General features: G+C 41.0%; 1 protein-coding gene across 8 annotated transcripts in view; it reads right to left on the bottom strand.

Moving 5' to 3' along the window:
* Positions 1-24,519, bottom strand: part of LOC148022246 (dynein regulatory complex protein 10-like) — a 165,266-nt gene that overhangs the window by 117,469 nt on the left and 23,278 nt on the right. The window lies entirely within an intron of this gene.

The raw sequence follows: 24,519 nt of genomic DNA, 5'->3' as shown, positions 1-24,519 counted from the left end.
ATCTATAATGAGAATCTCCTAACATGAGCACATGGAAGTACATTCGATTGAAAATGCAATGTCTCAAGGCAACAACAAGTGAGAGACCACCCACCAATATTTATCAAATGAACACTTTAAAAGGTGTTATATTAATCCAACCCACCATCACTCTAGATTTCCTCCAAGCTCTACCGTGAGTACATTGTAGACCCCACAAGGAATTGCTCTTATCCATCAAGCATCCAAGATCCTAGATAAGAAAATGACATATCTTATTTGCAAATGCTTACTCTAAGATCGACGTATCATAATTTTCCCATTCATGCCAAGGGCTTTCCAAGTTCAGGTTAAGAAATGGTTGCCAAACAAGCAGAGAGTTTGAAATCATTGCCCATAGATCAGAATAACCTCTAGGGACATGAAAAATCCTTCCCAATGTGTGGGATGACCGCAAAGTATGGTTTACAAGCTCCAACTCATTAGCAATAGAGACTAGGCCAAGTCTCACCAACCCAATCAACTTGGGATGAGCCAAGACATCTTCGTAAGTACCACTTTCTAGGAGAAAATAAGACAATTGACAACAGTGAGAATTTAAGCCACATGATCTGATCAACATTGAGTACATGCCACCATAAGGCTTGAATTTGACTATTGCCATCATAGCAATATGGAACGGCAAGAAAGGGGACTTAGAATGGGAAACATCATTTCCTAGTAGAAAAGGACAAAGAACCTAGTCCATTTAGCCTAGAACATTCTAGCCCAGGTTCTTGACAATATTCCAGCTGGGGAATGTTCCAATCAAAAGATTACTATATAGAATGTGGCATTCCAGCCTGCCTACCCCCACGAAGTAATCTTTTTTCTCCCATTCGGCACCATTTGACTCTCTAGCTGCTTAAACATTGGAGGGCTGTCATGTGTATGCACATTTAAAATTGCACCTCCCCCCAATCATTTACGTGTATGTATATGATCCTACAAAATCCTAGTAATGCCAAATTGTATAGAGAACATAGTTGAGGGAAACTTTGGAACGGGAACAGAAACAGGAATTGTCAAAGGGACCGAAACGGGAACAGGAACACCACATCATCAAGGGAAGACGAATGTTACATGATATATCAATATGCAAAAACTTACGGTTATAAGTTAGAAGATGTTAATGAAGCTATAAGATGGAAGTTCTTAGTTCCTAGTCACGTGCGTGCGTGCTTGTGTGTGTGTGTGTGTGTGTGTGTGTGTGAGAGAGAGAGAGAGAGAGAGATGTCTCTATTGATCATAATTGATTGTTAGAAGTGTTGGTCTTAATTGACAAACTATAGTTGGAACCAAACTGTGGCCACGATCCTTGTTTCAAGTGTTCACTTTTAATGTTCACATGTGGAAGAATCATTACTTTGCTTTTATGAAAGGTCATGATTGAAAGGGTGGGTCCCATTTTGCTTGTGAAGGTTGTGATTAAAATTGTTGATCCAATTTCACTTGATCTACACTCAAAATGGCACATTTGCGGTCTAAAATAAATTACATTTTTTTGAAAGAGCACAAACTTTCAATTTTCGACGATAAATATTAGATCCTATTCCATGGAGACTTTTGATATCCCTAAACATTTCGGTTTTGGCCTGAAACGCCATGTGCTGGGGGTAAAGGCACCTATGCCTGGCCGCCTATGTATTACAACACTAACAATACCATCTCTCTCTCTTGCTCTCTTGCTTCATCCGCCATAGCTCACACCTCTCTTGCTTCCACTTGCTCGTGCTTCCACTTGGGCTTCTCTCTTCAACTGGTATCAAAGCCTTCTATGCGAGCACGAGCTCAATCCAGCATTGCTTCAGCTCTCATTCGAGTTACCTACACCAGGGTTTCACCATTGGCAACCATAGCTCCACCTCCAGGTTCATATTGAGCTCTCATTACTCTAGGACTTCTCAAGACCTATTGGGGCTATCTCAGGGTATTCTTGAACCTACATTGAGCTTATTTCAAGGAGTATCCAGCTCAGTATTCAAGGCTGGAATACAAACACGTTTTTTCAACTGTGGCCATTTTCAAGCACTTGTGCTTGCTCAACCACTCCCTGGCATTGGACAAAGGCTTTGGCATTGTTTACCACTCCTCCCAGCATTGACCATTAACATTGGGCATTGGTTAACTCCAAATCGAGAGCTCTATAGCTCAATAGATTCTATTTTTCAAGCGCTTTCCAATGATAGGTCACATCATAGAGGTGATTGCCCACCTACTCTCAATCTTCTTAGTCATCCACAGGAAATCCTCACTTTACTACCCTCAAGCTAATGGCCAATTAGAGTCCACGAACAAGATCTTAGTCAACGTCCTTACGAAGGTAGTTTCTACCTCACGAAGTGACTAGGACAACAAACTTATGGCATCATTATGGGCTTATTGGACGGCCTATAAAACGGCTGTGGAACATACACCCTTTAGGATGACCTACGGGACTGAGGCAATTTTGCCATTAGAATTCTTTGTCCCTAGCTTGAGGGTAGCAGTCTAGGAGAGATGTGGGAGCTTCAACTATTAACTGTGCAAACAGGACAGCATGATGTTATAAAACAGGGACAACCATATCTTCAATGTTTAAATCTCATATATGCTTCCCACGATGCCCGTATACCTATGTTTTGTTATTGGATACTTGGGGGATCATATGTCATTGGTTTGAGATGCTATTGGACTGATTTGAGCACTCTTTTAGCTCAGTTTTCTCATAGATATCACTGCTTTCATAGCAGGGATGAATGCTATTTGTTAAGAAATGTCATGCTCTTGGCTCTGTGACGCTCCCGAGATCCTCATTTGATGATGGACACTCGGGGAATGTTTGGCCAATGTATTGGAATGCTTTTGGACTGATTTGAGCCCATATTTGACTCAGTTTTACTGTCATTTTTGTTGAGATATCGAGCTCCACTCGTGATACGTCAGGGTGACCGTTGTGTATTTATGTCACCGACTTGTCAGTTGCAGACGCGGTTGGTACACCGCCCATGAATAATAGCTACATGATAGCTATCCTTATCTACTCTAGTTCGTGGCTCAGTTAGTATGCCACCTTAGTTAGTTGAGTTTGGTTTGAGACCCATATATAGGGTTCTTCTATTTCTTTGTACTAGAGTTCTTTTGGCTTACACAACTAAGAAGAGGAAAACTGTTTTCAACCTCCACCCTTGTGTGTCTTCCCCTATTGTGCAAGCAAGAAAGCTTCAAGCGAGACTCCTTCCTTCTCTCCCACAATCTTGACATGGTATCAGAGCCTTGTTCGTGGTAAGGAGCTCAAGAAAGCAAGCCAAGCTCGCGGTGTTCTGGTAAGAGGAGCAGTGTTGCTTTCATTTTCTGTTTTGGGAGCAGATCTCTGCAGGTAGCACAGCCGGAAAGTGCAGGAGTGCATTGTCTCAGGTTGAGACGCCCTTCGCGGTGAAGCAAGAGGGCAGTATATGCTGCGGGCGAGGGCTTTGACCCTCGGCGACCTTGTTTTTTTTATTTGAGGCCATTTCAGGGCCTGTTTTGGAGGCGGAAGTTTTCTGCACGCACTCAGAAAAAGGCCCAATTTTATGCTGTGCAGCCACTGTTCTACAGGTCGGTGAAAAGTTAATGTAGAAATTGCATCGTATGCTTGTGCGCAGAGACATTGGGAGTTACAGAATCATCCCTGTTGCCTGTTGATACAAAATCATCACTAGGAAGTGACTGTGTGGTCAAATACCACTGTCGCCAGTTTTGCAGATTTTCCCTTGTGAGGGTGAAGCTGTGTTTTTTGCAGTGACAGAATTTTTTGCAGTGTTCTGTAATGGCATCTGATTCTCTTTCACAGATTGTCACTGAAAAGCTTGACAAGAACAACTTCCAAGCATGGAAGTTTAGAATGACGAATTTCCTTATGGGAAAAGGATATTGGGAATTTGTTGTAGGAAATGAAGAAGAACCAGTTCTTCCTAATGTTCCCAATCAACAGCAAATGCAGGCATTTAAAACATGGCATGAGAAAGCCAGGAAAGTTATGTACTGGCTGTCTATCAGCATTTCAGACTCTATGATTGTGCATATTCAGGATGCAAGTACGCCAAAGGAGGCATGGGATACTTTGTCAAAAATGTATAGCACAAATACGCAAGCCAAGAAAATGCAGCTCAAGCAAGAGTTGCATAATGTGCAAAGAGAAAATATGAGCATCAATGACTATCACATGAAAGTGAAGAAAATTGCAGATGCACTTGCTTCCATCGGGTCGCCAGTGGAAGATGATGATTTAGTTTCTGCGACCTTGAATGGTCTAGGAAAGGATTATGCACAGTTTCGGACATCCATTTCAGTTCGTGAAAGATTTCCTGATTTTGAGGAGCTGATTGCTCTTCTAATTTCTGAGGAGCAAAGAAATGGTGGTGCATCTTCTTCAGGAGAAACTTCAAAAGAAGCTGTCTTCTACTCAAATGCTGGAAGAGGTAGAGGCAGAGGTAGAGGAGGCCGATTTGGAGGCCGTGGTAGAAATCAGAATATGCAGCAAACTCAAGAAAACCAGTCCTATGGAGGAGGACGTGGTAACTCTAGAGACAGGGGGAGCCAAAGAGGTCGTGGTGGATGGCAAAGAGGCCAAAATGCAAACAGTAATGTTGAATGCTACTATTGTGGTAAAATGGGTCATATGGCTAAAGACTGCTATAAAAAGCAGAATGACATCATGAATGGAAAACTGTAACAAGGAAATTATGCATCCTCTAGTAGACAGGGTGATGACAGAAATGAGCATCTGTTTATGGTGCAGCACATGAACAATTCTGTGACAAGTGCAGAAGAAAGCAACGATGTATGGTATGTTGACTCAGGTGCATCAAACCATATGACAGGTCATGCAGAATGGATGGAGGATGCAAGGAAAATGGAAAAACCAGGATTTGTGGAGACTGGTGATGATACTGCACATCCTATTGTGCAGATTGGAAAAATTCCCTTGTCTGTGCAGGATGGGAAAAAGAAATACCTGTCCGATGTATTTTATGTCCCAAATATCACCAAGAATCTGGTTTCTGTCGGTCAAATGGTTGAGCAGGGCTTGCAGGTCAGATTTAATCCTCATGGATGCTTTGTTGAGGATATGAAAAATAAAGGTCGCTTGATAGCAAAAGGAAAGAAGAAGGGCAGAATGTTTACGTTGGATGCAGACATGTCTGAATTGAGTGCAGCAATGTTTGCACATGGGACCGGTGTAGTTGCAGATATTGATATCTGGCATAAACGCATTGGTCATGTTAATGTACAGCGACTTAAATCAATGCAGGCCCAAAATATTGTTGCAGGATTGCCAAAATTCAAGGTTGCAGAAATGCATAAGGTATGTGAAGCCTGTGAGTTTGGAAAACAGGCAAGGAAACCATTTCCTAGACATGTTCAAGAGAGTAAGAAGCCATTGGAATTAATCCACTCTGATGTGCAGACTACTAAAGCTGCATCTCTTGGAGGCTGTCATTATTTTGTCACTTTTATTGATGACTATAGCAGAAAAGTTTGGGTGTATTTTATGAAAAAGAAAAGTGAAGTTTTTGGGCATTTCAAAACCCTTAAAGCTATGGCTGAAAAAAAAACAGGTCTGCAAATAAAATGCCTAAGGTCAGATGGAGGGGGAGAGTACCTCTCAAATGAGTTTGCAAAGTTCTTGCAGGAGCATGGCATAAAGCAGCAATATTCATGCAGTTATACCCCACAACAAAATGGAATTGCAGAAAGGAAAAACAGGCATATTGGAGAGGTATCTCGTGCCATGCTCAATGAAAAAGACTTGTCAAATTTTTATTGGGCTGAAGCAGTTGCTATAGCAGTCTATATAATGAACAGGACTCCCACTGCAACAATACATGGGATGACTCCAGAGGAGAGGTATACTGGTAGGAAACCAGATATTTCTCATTTGAAAATTTTTTGTTGCATTGCCTATGTACATGTGCCAGATGAGTTGAGATCCAAGTTGGATCCAAAAGCTGAGAAGTGCATCTTTATTGGTTACTCTCTGCAGCAAAAAGGGTATAGATGCTATAACTCTTCTACTCGTAAGTTTGCAGTGAGCAGAGATGTTGTTTTTGATGAGATGAGTAGCTGGTATAAACCAGTAAATGTGATTGATGATGTAGATGCACAAAATGGTAATGCTGCACAGAATTCACAGTAGCAGTCACAAAATATTAGTGGACCTGGAGCGTCCTCTAGCAGTGGTTCACATTCTTCGCCGTGGACAGGCAGATTGAGATCAGGAGAATCTTCTCAAAGCAATGCAGATAGTGGTATGCAGGTATCACGAAAAGGAAAAGAGAAGGTTGATCAGCCCATGTTTGATGTGAATGCAGGTCACTCTTATGTGGATGGTGAATCCAGTGGCTCAGAACAGAGCATTGATGATGAGTTGGGTATTCCTTCTATTGTTACACCTGGAGTAAGGAAGACCAGGGATGTTTTGAGAGCACCTGGGAGTGAACCTACTTTACGCAGGTCTACGAGAGCTAGGTATCCTGTGGATAGGCTGAAATATGATGGATTTACAGCCATTCACTATGCATATATGGTTAAAGTGATACAGGAACCAGAACCTACTTCTTTTGAGGAAGCCATGGGAAAAGAAAAATGGGAGAAAGCCATGGATGAAGAAATGGATGCGTTGGAAGCAAATGCTACATGGGAATTGGTACCTTTGTCTAAAGGTAAAAATGCAATTGGCTGTAAGTGGGTTTATAAGGTGAAGCACAATGCAGATGGTTCTGTGAATAGATACAAGGCAAGATTAGTAGTCAAGGGGTATGTACAAACATATGGCATTGACTATGAAGAAACATTCAGTCCGGTTGCAAGGATGGCGACCGTAAGAGCAGTCATTGCTATGGCTGCATCAAAGGGATGGTCTTTACATCAGATGGATGTAAAGAATGCCTTCTTGCATGGTGATTTGCAAGAAGAGGTCTATATGGAGCAGCCACCAGGTTATGTGCATGCTGTTCATCCTGAGTTTGTTTGCAGGTTGAAGAAAGTCTTGTATGGCTTAAAGCAAGCACCTAGAGCATGGTCTGACAAGATAGGACAGTATCTTGTCACTATTGGCTTTCAGATTTCCAAGGCAGATTTCTCACTTTATGTGAGAAAAACAGAGAAAAGTATTATGCTACTTGTCATTTATGTTGATGATTTGATTATGACAGGTGACAGTGATGAAGATATCCTTCATGTGAAAATGCTATTGAAGCAGAAGTTTGAGATGAAGGATTTGGGAGAGCTGCGTTATTTCTTGGGCATTGAGGTGATTAGATCACCAAGTGGGATACAGCTCTTGCAGAGGCAATATGGATTGGACATGCTGTCTAAATATGGGATGACAGGCTGTAAGCCTATTTCAGTTCCTTTGGAGCAAAATGTGAAGCTGAGCACAGATGCAGGTGAGCTTCTAGAAGACCCTACTATGTACAGACGCATAGTAGGAAGTTTGATTTATATGACTATTACCAGGCCAAATTTGAGCTATGCTGTTGGATTGGTAAGTCAGTTTATGCAGGCTCCAAGGAAACCAAATTTGGATGCGGCTAGACGCATACTCAGGTATGTGAAGTCCACATTGCAGTATGGACTATTTTATGAGACTGGGGTTCAGATACAGTTGCATGGATATACTGATGCTGATTGGGCTGGTAGTATTTCTGATAGACGATCTACCAGTGGATATGTGTTCTCTTTTGGGAGTGCTGCAGTCACTTGGAGCAGCAAGAAACAGCCTACAGTTGCCTTGTCGAGCACAGAGGCTGAGTACAGGGGTGCAGCAATGGCTGCATGTGAGGTAGCTTGGTTGCATAAGCTACTTTATGATATGCATCAGTCTACAGATGGACCAGTTGTCATTTATTGTGACAACATGAGTAGTATACACTTGGTAAATAACCCAGTCTATCATGCTAGAACAAAGCACATTGAGGTGCATTATCACTATGTGCGAGAGAGGGTTTTACTAGGTCTTATTGATCTAGTTTATGGCAGCACAGAGGATCAGATAGCTGACATATTCACGAAGGCATTGGGCGCAGAGAAGCTGCGCAAGTTCAGAGACCTGCTTGGTGTGTAGGAATTGGGATTGAGCTCAAGGGGGAGTGTTGAGATATCGAGCTCCACTCGTGATACGCCAGGGTGACCGTTGTGTATTTATGTCACCGACTTGTCAGTTGCAGACGCGGTTGGTACACCGCCCATGAATAATAGCTACATGATAGCTATCCTTATCTACTCTAGTTCGTGGCTCAGTTAGTATGCCACCTTAGTTAGTTGAGTTTGGTTTGAGACCCATATATAGGGTTCTTCTATTTCTTTGTACTAGAGTTCTTTTGGCTTACACAACTAAGAAGAGGAAAACTGTTTTCAGCCTCCACCCTTGTGTGTCTTCCCCCATTGTGCAAGCAAGAAAGCTTCAAGCGAGACTCCTTCCTTCTCTCCCACAATCTTGACAATTTTTACGGCTGTAATAAGCAAGGCTGAAGGCTATTATATCAGTGAAAGCATATGCCTATTGCTTGTTGATGCTTCCCAGCTACTTGGGATGATACATTGATATCTGGGGCTGATGCCACATGCTTGGCCATGCTCCCGGAATGCTTTTGGGCTTCGATTGAGCTCACTTTTGCTCAGACTTGACTATCATTTTATTGCTGCACATACAGTGGACAGCAAGCTTTTAGCAAGGACAATCTATGCCTAATGCTCTTTGATGTTATTTGGGCATTCTAGCAGATGTATTGGTGCATGACATTGAAGCTCTATACTTGGTTATGCTATTGAATGCATTTGAGCTTTGATTTGAGCTTAAGACATTTAACATTGGCTGTCAATTACTTCATTGGATGCTTCAGAGGTCTATGAACTTACATGCTTGAAGCTTTTATTGGGTCTTAAGGTTTCGACTATATACTTGATGTATCTTGGATACTTGATGCCACTCACATGAGGATTTGAGCTTTGTTTGCTGGTCTAGCATGTGTCTTTTGTTCTAGTGGAAGCCGCCTACTTGACACTTGGATGTTACATTGAGCTTTGGATTTTATTTGCAATGAGCTTGAGTATGTTGTACCTCATTTTCAGCATGCTGTAATTGCAGATTGTTGTACCATTTATGAGAGCAATCCCCCTCCATTGATGCTATTTTGGTCATAGTTTGTGGACAGCTCATTATTTGGTCCGTACCTCTTGTTTTCAACTTGTTTTGGCAGTGGTTTTGGGACTATTTGCAGGTATTATAGCAACGTGTTTGGTCTATATTGTGCCTTTTTTTGCTACAGTATGGCTGGTCATTCAAATGATAGTGCCATTTGCAACATTAAAAAGTTAAATGGCAGCAATTATGGCTATTAGAAGACCCAAATTTGGCAGGTTTTGGTGCAGAAATCTCAAATTAGGCCAATCAAATGCAAGAGCATTAAGCCACAAGGTCAAGATCAAGATATATGGAATGACTTAGATGAGCTTTGTAGATCCACGATTATCATGTCCCTCAACAAGCACGTTTATTATAATGTGTTGGGAATAAAGGGCCATCGTGCCTTTTATATGTACACGGGTGTGAACACACCCTTAGCACATTGTACTTTCATACATATATCTATCTAAAAACCTAAAGTGGTACACTCATCATTGTACCGAAAAACTTGTTCACTCTCTACTCTGCTCTCTTACACTCTCACAGCGTGCAATGACTGTCTACCTCGATCTCCGTGCCTAACCTCGCCCTACAAACTAGTATCAGAGCCACAATGGTTTACTCAAACCACAAGCATTAGTTGCCAGTTGCAAGCCCGACAGACGAGAAGCTGTTGACCAGAGGCTATAGTCGCAGGAAGAAGTCGCATGCAAAAGACCAATGAACAAGTCGTGCAAATAGCCAACGAACAGGTCGTGAAGAAGACCAGCGCGGGTCCTCGCGATTGGGCGGCAAGTCCAATAGGGACCAGGCGACAGGAAACGGCAGTGAGAATACGCGGAAGCTCAGGAGGCTCGCGTGACGAGCTGGCAATCTAGCAGGGGCGACGTGGGCTTTAGGCCAGCGAACGACAGGGTCTAGTGGGGGACCAACATGGAGGCGCATGTGGCGGATGGACAGGTGAGCTGACGCGGATTGCATGGCCCAACTATACGAGTAAAGGCGAACAGGTGCACAACTGACGGGTCCATTGACCCGTCAAATTTTTTAAAATTCAATCTTCTTTTTTTTTAATTTCTTTCACCCACTGATGGGGTTTCGCACGCGTAAGCACAAGATCTCAGATCTGTGCAAAATCAGCTCAAAAATTTGGGGCTTTTCCCAGATTTGGGAAATTTGATGCAGGACAAGTAAATTTGTCTCAGAAATTGCAAGAATTTGTGACATTTTGTCCCCGACATTTGGGGCTTTTCATGTACATGCACAAATTGGGCTGAAATTGACAAAATTTCTCGATATTGAGGCACATTGGACCCTGTGCAATTTGGGGCTTTTGCGATTTGGGCAAAATTTGTGCAACATTTGTCATTTCATGTACATGCAAGTTGAATTCCACACAATTTGGACATCAACACTTGGTAAAATTTGGGGGTTTTGCTGCAATTGCTTTATTTTAGCAAAATTGGACAGTCCTATGCATGACAAAGGAAATGCAGATGTGTGTTTGACACTTTGAGCACAAAACTTTGGGGCTTTTGACCGTTCCTGTCAAATTTTATGCCCGTGGGTACATATACAACAAAAATTGCAGCTGAAATTTTGGGATTTCTCATGTAATGTGATGCACATGCCCTTTGGAACAGCTATAATCAATTGGATAATGCTGTAGCACTTGGTTTGGTGCTTCTGAAAACTTAATTACAGATCTGAAATCTGTACTTCTGCGTGGTCATTTATAGCTGATTGGTACTTGTTTGTACCTTGGTCACTTGGGTGACAGTTTGGGCCTGCATTTACTCGTTTTTTGGTCACACGGGCTGAAAACCATGGCTGGCAGCAATGACAGCAGTAATTTGATGCATATAAAGAAGCTTGAAGGCGCACATAATTTTGCAATGTGGCAAAAACAGTGCTACAATATCCTGTTACAAAAGAAGCAGGCAAAGCCGATCAAAACTAAAGGGGCAAAGCCTGCACAGATGGATCAGGACGATTGGGATGAGTTGAATGAGCTTGCACGCTCAACCATAGAGCTATCAATTTCTAATGCCTTGCTCTTCAACATTGAAGGTTTGGATTCTGCATATGCTATATGGACTAGACTGGAAGAATTGTATGCACAGAAGAGTGCTGCAAGTAAAGTGTATTGGCTGAAAAAGCTTATGGATTTGCGTATGAAAGAAGGTACAGCAATGTCTACTCACTTGAGTGAGTTTAACTCCATTTTCAGCCAGTTGGTTGCCTTGAAGTTCATGATTGATGAGGAATTTAAGGCTACTTTCTTGCTTTGCACTCTACCAGAGAGTTGGGATACATTCAAGACTGCTATGAGCAATTCTAATGTGATCCTTTTGTATGCTGATGTAGAGAGTGCTCTACTTATGGAAGAGATGAATCGGCAAAACAATGCATCCAGTAAGTCTTCCAATGCTTTGCATACTAGGGGCATATCACAATAAACGGGAAAATATGATGGCAAGGGATGCAGTAAATCACGTGGCAAAGATGTCGAATGCCATCATTGTGGCAAGAAGGGTCACTTTAAACATGACTGCTACAAATGGAAAAAAGAGAAAGGAAAAGGCAAGAAGACAGATGATTGCAAGGAAGAGAAGAAAGACAGTCAGCCTAAGAAGAGCAGTGTAAAAATTGAAGAGGTGAATGTAGTCACTCATGACAGTGACAGTGGGAGTGATATACTCTGTCTCTTCACATTTTGGTGCACATGCTCTACTTGCAGATACAGATGATGACATGCATACCTGGATTCTTGATTCAGGTGCTTCCTTTCATGTCACCCCTCATCGTGAGTGGTTTTCCACCTATACAGGGGGTCGACATGGTGTTGTCCATCGTGGGAACAACTATGCATGTGAGATTGCAGGTATTGGCAGTGTGCAGTTACAATTTCAGCATGGCTCTGTCTTTACACTTTAGCATGTACGACATGTATCTCAGCTCAAGAAGAGCTTGATTAGTACAGGGCAGCTAGATGATAATGGTTTTCATACCACCTTTGGTGATGGAAAATGGAAGATCTATAAGGGATCTAGGGTCATTGCCAGAGGTTGCAAGAGTGATACGTTGTATCCACTTCATATATCTAGTGTGCGTGACCATGTTGTTGCCGTGATCGAGCAGCCAAGTGTTTCTTTGTGGCATGGCCGGTTGGGACACACGAGTCAAACACGAATGAAAGTGCTTTCTCATTTGGGTTACTTGCCTTGTTTTCGTTATGCTAATTTTGAGCACTGTGATCATTGTATTTATGGCAAACATGCACAGACTTCTCACAAAAAGTCTCTTTCTTTGAAATCTTCTCCTCTAGAGTTAGTGCATTCAGATGTATGTCAAATGATAGGATTATCTTTAGGGGAAAAGAAATATTTTGTCACCTTTGTCGATGATGCTACACGAAAAGTATGGGTTTACCCTATTCGTAGCAAGGATGAAGTGCTTGACAAGTTTAAAAAATTCTTGGCATTGGGCTGAAAATCAAACAGATAAGACACTTAAGTATCTTCACTCTGACAATGGTAAGGAATATGTGTCCAAAGCCTTTCAAGCATTTTGTGACAGCAAAGGGATAAAGAGAGAGCTCACTGCCCCTCATAATCCACCCCAAAATGGAGTTGCAAAGCGTATGAATCGGACCATACAAGATAAGGTCCGTACGATGCTGTCTCATGCTACATTACCCCATGGTTTTTGGGCAAAGGCTGTTATGACAGCTATTCACTTAATTAATCAGTCACCAAACAGGTCTTTGGGGGGGGAGTTCCCCAAGAAGGGTGGTCGGGCAAGCCACCTTCATATGCTCATCTGAAAGTGTTTGGCTGCGAGGCTTTTGTGCACATTCGTAAAGAAAAACGCAGCAAACTTAAGCCAAAGTCCTGTAAATGCATTTTCCTAGGATATGGTGACGAGGGTGAAATGGGGTATAAATTATGGGATCTCGAGAAAAGGAAAATAGTACGTAGCAATGATATTATCTTCCGGGAAGATCGCATGCACAAACAACCCGAAAAGACTGAGGAGGTCCGTAGGGTTGTATTCCGGGAAGAAATACCTTTTGGATAGCAAAATGTGCCCACTGTACAGCAGCAAATACCTGCTGTAAATGAACCTGTAATTGCAGGAAATGGTGCTCGAAATGATCAGCCAGCTATTGCCCATGAAAATGAGCCACTACATGTGCAGGAACAGCCAAGACAGCAAGCTGTTAATGCCGATTTGTAGGTTGAAATGCCAGGACAGCATGCTAAAAATGGAAATTTGCAAGAACAGCCAACAAACAATGACCATTGGGTTGAGAGATCATCTAGGGCTACTAGACAACCTGACAGATTTGTTCCTGGTGCAATTAATGTGGCTGAGTATGTCATGTTGACAAACTGTGGTGAACCATCTTGCTTCAAGGAAGTAATGGACAGACAGGACAGCAAGAAATGGTATAAAGCCATGCTATCACAGATAGAATCTCTTGAAAAAAATGGCACTTGGGACTTCGTGCAATTACCTAAAGGGCAGAAAACCCTTCCATGCAAATGGGTTTACAAAATGAAGGTCACTTCTAGTTCCTCACCCAAGTACAAAGCAAGATTGGTTGCAAAGGGGTACAAGTAGGAGCATGGAATTGACTTTGATGAGATTTTCTCTCATGTAGTCAAGATGACTACATTGAGAACCATTTTGGGCTTGGTTGCAGTTGAGGATATGGAGCTCATACAGATGGATGTAAAGACTACGTTTTTACATGGTGATCTGCATGAAGACATTTATATGCAGCAGCCTGAATGGTTTGTTGAACAAGGGAAGGAAAAAATTGTATGTAAACTCAAAAGGAGTTTGTATGGGCCGAAACAAGCACCAAGAGAATGGTATCATAAGTTTGATACATTCATGCACTCCCAAGGCTTTCATAGAAGTCAAGTGGATCATTGCTTGTACACCAGCCTGATTATCTTGGTTTTGTATGTAGATGACATGCTGATTGCTGGCAGGGATACTCATGCCTTGGATTCATTGAAGCAAAGTCTTCATGGCAGCTTTAACATGAAGGATCTAGGTGATGCAAATCACATTATTGGCATGTGAATACTCAGAGATAGATCGAAAGGATTACTCTATCTATCTCAGCAGGAGTATATCTCCAAAGTTTTGCAGCGTTTCAATATGGAGGGGGGGGGAAACAATTGGGGTTCCATTGCCTCCATATGTGAAACTCAGTGTAGAGGACAACCCTACATCTGATGATGAGAAGGCTGAAATGGCCAAGATACCATATGCTTCAGCTATTGACAGTTTGATGTATACTATGGTTGCTACATGTCCTGACATTGCTTTTGCAATGGGAGTGGTTAGCAGATACATGGCAACCCCTGGCAAAAAGCATTGGGATGCAGTGAAAGGTATTATGAGATACCTCAAAGACACAAAGAAGTTGTGCATCTGCTTTGAAAAGCAGAAGGCATCTGTTGTTGGCTTTACGGATGCAAACTATGATGGTCATGCGGACTACAAGAAGTCCACTTCTAGGTATGTGTTTACTTTCACAAGAGGAGCAGTGTGACATTAATGTGACATTAAAGTGATATTTAATGTGACATTAAGGTCACAAACATTGAATGTGACATTAAAGTGATATTTAATGTGACATTAAGATAAATCAAGGGGAACACGCACGAGGATGACCGTCCGGGCTCTTGGGCGCCCGAACGGGATTAAGGGGTGCCTAGAAATAAAGAGAGTCCAAGAATAGTAGGACTCACCAAGGTTTGACGGCTAGCAATTGGATCACGATGGTCTGGCCAGCAATATACTAGGCAAGGCTAGGAGGTGAAAAAAATCGCTCGTGCTCATCCATCCCGACTGTTTTCTTCTGGCTCATAGTCTTCTTCTGAGTCATCTATCATTGGTATCAGAGCCGACGGGTCTAGTCGTGTGGATCTATGAAGTTCTTCAACGAAAAGGCAAAGTTGACGGGTCTCGCAGTTCGTTTCAGTCGACGGGTCATGGTTCGTTTCAATCGACGGGTTTCAGTCGCCCCGCTATTTGTTTCAATCGACGGGTCTTGCCTCGTCAACCCGTGAAGCCGCTGGTCTAAAGTGCTTGGTGACACGTCACGTAAAATTTGACATGACGATTATCTACGTCACGTAATTTATGGAGGGGAAGCTATCTTTCACATCGAACACCGTATGTTGGATAGTGCGCCATCGAATCCTGGCGTGAGCCTGTCTGAAAACGCACCAACGGACCACACGTTTTTTTTCCCCTTTTCGCAGGCTAAGACTAAAGCTATTTTCTGATGCATGTGTGATCAGTCGACTGCACGTTTTGGAATTTTTCTCACCAGCCTCGATTGCACTTGCATCACAAGTACAAGCTCAGCAGAGAACAAGTTCCGGAAAGAAGCATTGATGGCCTGCGTGATTATTAAGAAGGGGGTTGAATACTAGTTGTTTCTGCAAAGAAGCTCCATTTCCGGTGTGACCGACTTTGTTCGGGCGATAAAATTTGTTCCTTACTCTTTGGGTTTATTTACAAACCAACAACAACTGCCTGCCATTAAAATCAGGGAAGTACTTTACTTTGTATGCAAATTTCTTATCTTTGCTTTCCAATTCCAATGTATTAATGGCAGAAAAAGGAAAAGAGAGAGTAATGAAAGGTTCTAGTTCTGGGGACCACCCTATGGTAGATCCCCATGAACTAGAGATGCAAGAATAACAGTGGGAAGAATTTTTTGCTGCACGAGAGCAATTTGATGATCTTACTGCTCGTGTGCAAGCTCAGGGGGTTCAAATGGAATTTTTAACCCAAACACTTACTGAAATAAAATCTCAATTAACTTTATTGTTAGAAAGAGATAAAAATAAGATAGAAACCTTGGGTGTCCCATCTTCATCGAAAGATTTAGATGTGACTATGCGAGATCCTAAGGAACCCCACCATACATTGAGGGATAATCCAGTTCTAAAGAATATAAAACCCCCTCAGTTTCACGAGGAGGAAAAAGATAGAAATAAAGATACAATTTTTAATTTCCTCCAAAAATGGGAAGATTTACATAAACTTAAAAATATCCCACCACATATCCAAGCACTGGAGGCTAGTTTAACTTTGGGGCCCAAAGCATATAAGTGGTGGCGAACTTTAAAGGAGGCAAATAAAATACCTGAAACTTGGGCTCAATTTGAATCCGTCTTTTTGAAAGAATTCCTTCCTGAAAATGAAATGGAAAGAAATTGGGAAGATTGGGATTATGTCAGACAAAAGGGAAGACCCCTGCTGACATATCTCGAGGAATATCGTGAGATAATCCTCAAATTGGAAGGAATAGATGAATTTCAAAAAACAAGAGGATTCATTAGGGGACTAGATAAAGCCTGTAAAAAGGAAGTAAAAAGGAGTTCACCTAAGACGCTGGAAGAGGCAATTAAATTTGCATTAATCAATGAAGATAATGTGCATCCAGGTACACTCACTAGTCTCACTGATATGGAGCCCAAGTCTAAGGAATTGGAAACCTCAAAATTTGTGGAAAAATTTAAAAGAAAAATGCCATTCTTTAAGGGTAAAAAACAACCTTTTGAAAAGAAACCATATGTGAGGCCAAAGTTAAGTCCTGATGACTTTGATAAGGCCAAAAAAGAAAAGTTGTGTTTCAATTGCCTATCCCCTAACCATGCTGCTTGGAATCGCCCTCAAAAGAAAAAGGGGGAAGACAAAGGAAAGGATAAGGACAAGGCCAAGGGAAAAGAAAAATAAATCCATGTAGTGCAGACCTTAGAATTAAAGGGGCATGAAGAGTACAAATCTTTAGAGGTCTTGCACATGGATGTACAACATAAGTGTTGTATGTCAACTTCTATGTGGCAGCCTACTTTTGGGCCACATGATTTACTTAGAGTACATAGATTGATAGCTGGAAAGAGGGTTAGAGTCATGATTGATGACTTTGCTACACATAATTTTATAAATTATGCACTTGTCAAAAAATTGAAACTTCCCTAACAAAAGAGTGGGCATCAATATGTTGTTCGTATGATGCAAGGCCAAGACAATAAAATATGGGATACAATGGTATCCAATTTGGAAATTGAGATTCAAGGATATAAAGATAAACTTGATTTCCAAATTATGAACATGGAAAGAGCTGATATTGCTCTAGGGAGGGAGTGGCTATGGGGATTGGAACCATCCTTAAAACGTAGTTATCACCATAATATACTGGAATTTGAAAGGGATGGTAAGACTTTTGTCATTCAAGGTGAACATGAAGTATCTGATAATCCTTTGTTGTGTTCTACTGAAGTACACAAGCTGATAAAGAAGGAAGTTTGTGAGGTATATATGTTATGGTCTCTTCCTGTACAGAACACTTTTACTTTCTGTAATATAAAGCAACAATTTTCTTATGTTTGTGAGTTGAATGTTAATAATGAATTAAGTAGTTTGTTAGATGATTTTAAAGATGTGTTTCCTTCTGATTTACCAAGTGCCCTTCCACCAGATAGGGGTGATATAAATCACCCAATTGACATAAATAAGGATGCACACCCTATTTCTAAACCACCGTATAGGTTAAGTGAAACACAGCACCAAGAAGTTGAAAGACAAATTAAGGATTACCTTGATAAAGGGTTTATTCAACCCAGTAATTCACCTTGGGCTTCACCAATTTTATTGGTAAAGAAAAAAGATGGTTCTATGCGACTTTGTGTTGACTATAGAGCACTTAATAAAATAACGGTGAAGAATAAATTTCCTATGCCCAGAATGGACGATCTTTTTGATCAATTACAAGGGGCAAAATTCTTCACAAATATAGATTTAAAATCAGGTTATCACCAAGTAAGAATTAAGGCACAAGATGTTCCCAAGACAGCATTTCGTACTAGATACGGGCATTATGATTTTTTGGTGATGCCTTTTGGCCTCACTAATGCACCAGCTACCTTTATGAAGCTAATGAATAGTGTTTTACGGCCCTATCTAGGACATTTTGTAGTAGTCTTCTTGGATGATATCTTGATCTTTAGTAAATCAAGAGAAGAACATTTGGAACACTTACAATTAGTATTCCAACTGTTAAGAACACATTTCCTTTATGCGAAGAAAACTAAATGTGAATTCTTTGCACAAGAGGTCAAATATTTGGGACATATTATCTCGAAAGAGGGAATCAACATGGATCCAAAAAAAGTAAGGGCAATTATTGAATGGCCATCTCCAAGGAACCTGGAAGAGCTGCAGATCTTCCTAGGTTTATCTGGATTTTATCGTACATTCATTCGAGATTATGCCAAAATAGTTGTTCCAATGACAGACCAACTTAAAGGGAAAGGAAAAAGCTTTAATTGGGGAACAGACCAAAATGAAAGTTTTCAAAAACTTAAGGTAGCTATTGCTACAGCTCCAGTATTATTAATAGTGGATCCCAATAAACCATTTGTGGTTGAAGCTGATGCCAGTGATAAGGCAATAGGCGCGGTCTTATTACAAGAAGGTCGACCAGTTGCTTTTGAAAGCAAGAAATTAGACTGTGCAAAACAGAATTATTCTGTTTATGAAAGGGAGCTATATGCAATAGTACATGCAATGAAGAAATGGAGGCACTATCTGTACGGTGCCAAACTTTTGATTTTATCGGATCATGAAAGCATTAAGTGGCTTAATGATCAACCAGATTTACACGGGCGTAAAGCCAGATGGGCCGAACTCCTTCAAGAGTTCGACTATGAGATAAGATATAGAAAAGGAAAGTATAATATAGTAGCTGATACACTCAGCAGTATACCCATCATTAATGAATTGAGTTTTACTCAGTTCACTTCCAACTTGCTTGAATCTTTAAAAGGGAAATGCCAGGTTGATCCGGCATATTCCAACATATGGGAAGCAATAAAAAATGGGGATCCAAATGAAAGTGCTTCTACTGAGGAAGGAATATCTGACGATGTTCAACAAGGAAATGGAGCATCAAGGGTTGCTCAAATTGGATTCAAGTGGAAGAATTTTACCATTGATAATGATTATTTACTCTACAAGGGTAGAGAATGTGTCCCGAAAGATATAGAAATAAGGCGCCGGATACTCTTTGAGTGTCATGATACCCCTAGCGCGGGACATCCAGGAGTTAATAAGACTTATAGTCTTATTAAAAGGCAGTTCTATTGGCTTGGAATGAATAAGAGCGTCCTTGACTATGTGGTCAAATGTAATAAATGCCAGGTTAATAAAGCTGAAAGATTGAAAATGGGAGGACTTCTCCATCCACTAGAAATTCCTTCGAGAAAATGGGAGAGTATCTCCATGGACTTTATTGTTGCTTTACCTAGAACACAGAGGGGGTACGACTGACTCTGTGTGGGTGATTGTGGATAGGTTAACCAAAATGGCTAGGTTCATTCCAACTTCAACTGATGTTAAAACACCAGAATTGGCTAGATTGTTCATAGAGAACATATACCGATTGTATGGCCTTCCGGCAAATATAGTTTCTGATTGGGATAGAAAATTTGATAGCCAATTTTGGCGTGCGGTATTTAGGAAATTGGACACTAAACTTAGCATGAGTACGGCGGATCATCCGCAAACAGATGGGCAAACTGAAAGGGTTAACCAAATTCTTGAAGATATGCTTAGGGCATATGTAAGTAAAAGGCAAACTAATTGGGAAGAGTATTTACCGATAGCAGAGTTTGCATATAATAGTGCCAAGCACTCTTCCACTGGATATAGTCCATTTATGTTAATGTATGGGTTTCAACCTAGAGCTCCTTTTGCAATAGGACTGCACAAGAAAAAGGTTCAGGCAGCTAAAGACTTTTTGGAGGATATGAATAGTATGTTAAAATTTGCTCAAGAAAATATTAAAAAAGCTCAAAATCGAGCTAGAGCATATGCAGATCCTCACCGAAGAGACATCTCCTTTGAAGAAGGAGAATTTGTCTATCTTAAGGTGCCTGAACAAACTAAAACTATGAAAAAGGGACAATATCCAAAGCTTTCACCGAGGTATTGTGGTCCTTTCATAATACTTAAAAAGGTGGGAGAATTGGCTTACAAGCTCCAACTACCTGCTGGCAGTAAAATACATCCAGTTTTTCATGTAAGTAAATTAAGGAAGAAGCTGGGTGATTTGGATAATTTAATCTTAAATGATGACATTGAGGAGCTATTAAATGACCAATCTAATCCACATGAACCAGAAAGAATATTAAATGTTCGTAATAGACAAACAAGGAATACTATTTATCAAGAATGTTTGGTTAAGTGGAAAGATTGTTTCGAAGAAAGCTCAACATGGGAGCGAGTAAGTACTTTAAAGAAAAGGTTTCCCAATTTACAGTTAGACCTTCCAAGTATCGTTTTCGAGGACCAAACCGATTCTTAAGGGGAAGGAAATGTGACATTAATGTGACATTAAAGTGATATTTAATGTGACATTAAGGTCACAAACATTGAATATGACATTAAAGTGATATTTAATGTGACATTAAGGTAAATCAAGGGGAACATGCACGAGGATGACCATCCGGGCTTTTGGGCGCCCGAACGGGGTTAAGGGATGCCTAGAAATAAAGAGAGTCCAAGAATAGTAGGACTCACCAAGGTTTGACGGCTGGCAATTGGATCACGATGGTCTGGCCAGCAATATACTAGGCAAGGCTGGGAGGTGAAAAAAATCGCTCGTGCTCATCCATCCCGACTGTTTTCTTCTGGCTCATAGTCTTCTTCTGAGTCATCTGTCAAGCAATCTCTTGGATCTCCACGCTACAAAAGTGTGTTGCATTGTCTACTACAGAGGCAGAGTATGTAGCTGCCACTGAGGCATGCAAGGAGGCTTTATGGCTTTCACGTCTGGTGGGAGAGCTTAGCATCACAGAGTTACTTGTTCTCCATTGTGATAGTCAGAGCGCTATCATGCTAGTACGGAATCCTGTCTTTCATGCAAAGACAACACATACAGGTGAAGTACCACTTCATTAGAGATATACTTGACAGCAAGAGCATTGAGCTTGTTAAAGTGCATCCAGATGATAACCTTGCAGAACTTCTCACGAAAGGTCTTCCAGCAAAACAGTTTGCTCATTGCCGATAGATGATGGGAGTTGGATAGATATATTTATTTCAGCTTTGTACATACCTAGACTTAGCTAATTCTTTTCTCCTCTTAAGACATTGCCTTTAGGTGGGAGGTTGTTGGGAATAAAGGGCCATCGTGCCTTTTATATATGCACGGGTGTGTAGAGACTTGCAGAAGTATCATTTTAAGTCTCATGGGCAATCTCATAGTAAGTCTCATGGACGTAAGTCTGATTTACATGCCATTGTAATGAAAAAGTAGGACATATCAAGCCGCAGTGCCATAAAATGTGCAATGACAAGCACAAGGAAAAGAGAAAAGGGAAAGCACAGGACAAGTCTGATGATCGCAGCATTGTCCCTGCTAAGTCCACTCTTAAGATCGAAAAGATCAATGTAGTACAGCAACCTGACTCTGATGATAATTACATACTTGCAGCTTTTTCTTTGAATGATTCACAGCTGACTGATGCCTTGCCTGGTTTTACTCAATGTTGATTGATGGATTCAAGGACTTCCTTTCATGTGACCCCTTGTACGATAACGCCTGTGTTGATGTCGGAGATTCAGTTAAGTGCCCCTCTGCTCGACAGTCCCAACAGCACGAGAGAGATTGTTCGATTCACCACCCAGCCTCGCCTAGAAGGTTGCTCGCTTCCTCATCCTGATCCGACTGCCAGCCGCCGTCAGCTTCAGGTGAGTCATACTATCCTTAGACTCACTCACTCTCTAGGCTCCCCTTGACCCCGTTCGGGTGCCCAAGTCCCCCGAACAGTCATCTCTCGCGCTTGTCTCCCATAAGTTACATTTATTAATGTAACATTTCCTTCCCCTTAAGAATCAGTTTCATCCTCGAAAACGATACTTGAAAGGTCCAACTGTAAATTGGGAAACCTTTTCCTTAAAGTACTTACTCGCTCCCATGTTGAGCTTTCTTCTGAACAATCTTTCCATTTGACCAGATATTCTTGATAAATAGTGTTCCTTGTTCGTCTGTTACGAACATTTAAATTTCTTTCTGGTTCATGTGGATTAGATTGGTCATCTAATAGCTCCTCAATATTATCATTCAAGATTAGATTATCCATATCACCCAGCTTCTTTCTTAGCTTACTTACGTGAAAAACTGAATGTGTTTTACTACCAATAGGTAGTTGGAGCTTGTAAGCCTGTTCTCCCACCCTTTTAAGTATTGTGAAAGGACCACAATACCTAGGTGACAGCTTTGGACATCGTCCCGTTTTCATGGTTTTAGTTTGTTTAGGCACCTTAAGATAGACCAATTCTCCTTCTTCAAAGGAGATGTCTCTTCGGTGAGGATCTACATAAGCTCTAGCTCGATTTTGAGCTTTCTTAATATTTTCTTGAGCAAATTTTAACATGTTATTCATATCCTCCAATAAGTCCTTGGCTGCCTGAACCTTTATCTTATGCAATCCTACTGCATGAGCAACTCTGGGCTGAAACCCATACATTAGCATAAATGGACTATATCCAATGGAAGAGTGCTTGGCACTATTATATGCAAACTCTGCTATCGGTAGATACTCTTCCCAATTAGTTTGCCTTTTACTTACATATGCCCTGAGCATATCTTCAAGAATTTGATTTACCCTTTCAGTTTGCCCATCAGTTTGTGGGTGCTCCGCCGTACTCATGCTAAGTTTGGTATCCAACTTCCTAAATACAACATGCCAAAATTGACTATCAAATTTTCTATCTCGATCAGAAACTATATTTACCAGAAGGCCATACAATCGATATATGTTCTCTATGAACAATCTAGCCAATTCTGGTGTTTTAACATCAGTTGAAGTTGGAATAAACCTAGCCATTTTGGTTAACCTATCCACAATCACCCACACAAAGTTGTGCCCCCTCTGTGTTCTGGGTAATGAGACAATAAAGTCCATGGAGATACTCTCCCATTTCCCGAAGGAATCTCTAATGGGTGGAGAAGTCCTCCCATTTTCAATCTTTCAGCTTTATTAACCTAGCATTTATTACATTTGACCACATACTCAAGGACGTCCTTATTCATTCCAAGCCAATAGAATTGCCTTTTTTTTCTATAAGTCTTATTAACTCCTGGATGTCCCACACTAGGGGTATCATGACACTCAAAGAGTATCTGGCGCCTTATTTCTTCATCTTTTGGGACACATACCCTACCCTTGTAGAGTAAATAACCATTATCAATGGTAAAGCTCTTCCACTTGAATCCCATTTGAGCAACCCCTGATGCTCCATTTCCTTGTTGAACATCCTTAGATATTCCTTCCTTAATGAAGGCTCTTCCATTTGGATCCCCATTTTTTATTGCTTCCCATATGTTGGAATATGCCGGATCAACTTGGCATTTCCCTTTTAAGGATTCAAGTAAATCGGAAGTGAACTGAGTAAAACTCAATTCATTTATGATGGGCATTCTGCTGAGTGCATCAGCCACTATATTGTACTTTTCCTTTCTATACCTTATTTCATAGTCAAACTCTTGGAGGAGTTCGGCCCATCTGGCTTTATGCCCTTGTAGATCCGGTTGGTCATTAAGCCACTTAATGCTTTCATGATCGGACAATATCAAAATTTTGGCACCGTACAAATAGTGCCTCCATTTCTTCATTGCATGTACTATTGCATACAGCTCCCTCTCATAAACAGAATAATTCAATTTCGCACGGTTTAATTTCTTGCTTTCAAAAGCAACCAGTCGACCTTCTTGTAATAAGACCACACCTACTGCCCTATCACTGGCATCACCTTCAACCACAAATGGTTTATTGGGATCCACAATTAATAGTACTGGGGCTGTAGCAATAGCTACCTTAAGTTTTTGAAAACTTTCGTTTTGGTCTGTTCCCCAATTAAAGCTCTTCTCTTTCCCTTTAAGCTGGTCCGTCATTGGAACAGCTATCTTGGCATAATCTTGAATGAATCTACGATAAAATCCAGATAAACCTAGGAAGATCTGCAGCTCTTCCAGGTTCCTTGGAGATGGTCATTCCATAATTGCCCTGACTTTTTCTGGATCCATCTTGATTTCCTCTTTCGAGATAATATGCCCCAAATATTTGACCTCTTGTGCGAAGAATTCACATTTAGTTTTCTTTGCATAAAGGGAATATGTTTTTAACAATTGGAATACTAACCGTAAGTGTTCCAAATGTTCTTCTCTTGCTTTACTAAAGATCAAGATATCATCCAAGAAGACTACTACAAAGTGTTCTAGATAGGGCCGTAACATACTATTCATCAGC

Source organism: Lygodium microphyllum, chromosome 17, assembly GCF_053477565.2.
Source record: "Lygodium microphyllum isolate KBCC chromosome 17, Lygodium_microphyllum_v1.1.10, whole genome shotgun sequence".
Lineage (NCBI taxonomy): Eukaryota > Viridiplantae > Streptophyta > Polypodiopsida > Schizaeales > Lygodiaceae > Lygodium > Lygodium microphyllum.
The sequence above is the reverse complement of the archived record's forward strand: the minus strand, read 5'-3'. Positions and strand labels throughout refer to the sequence as shown.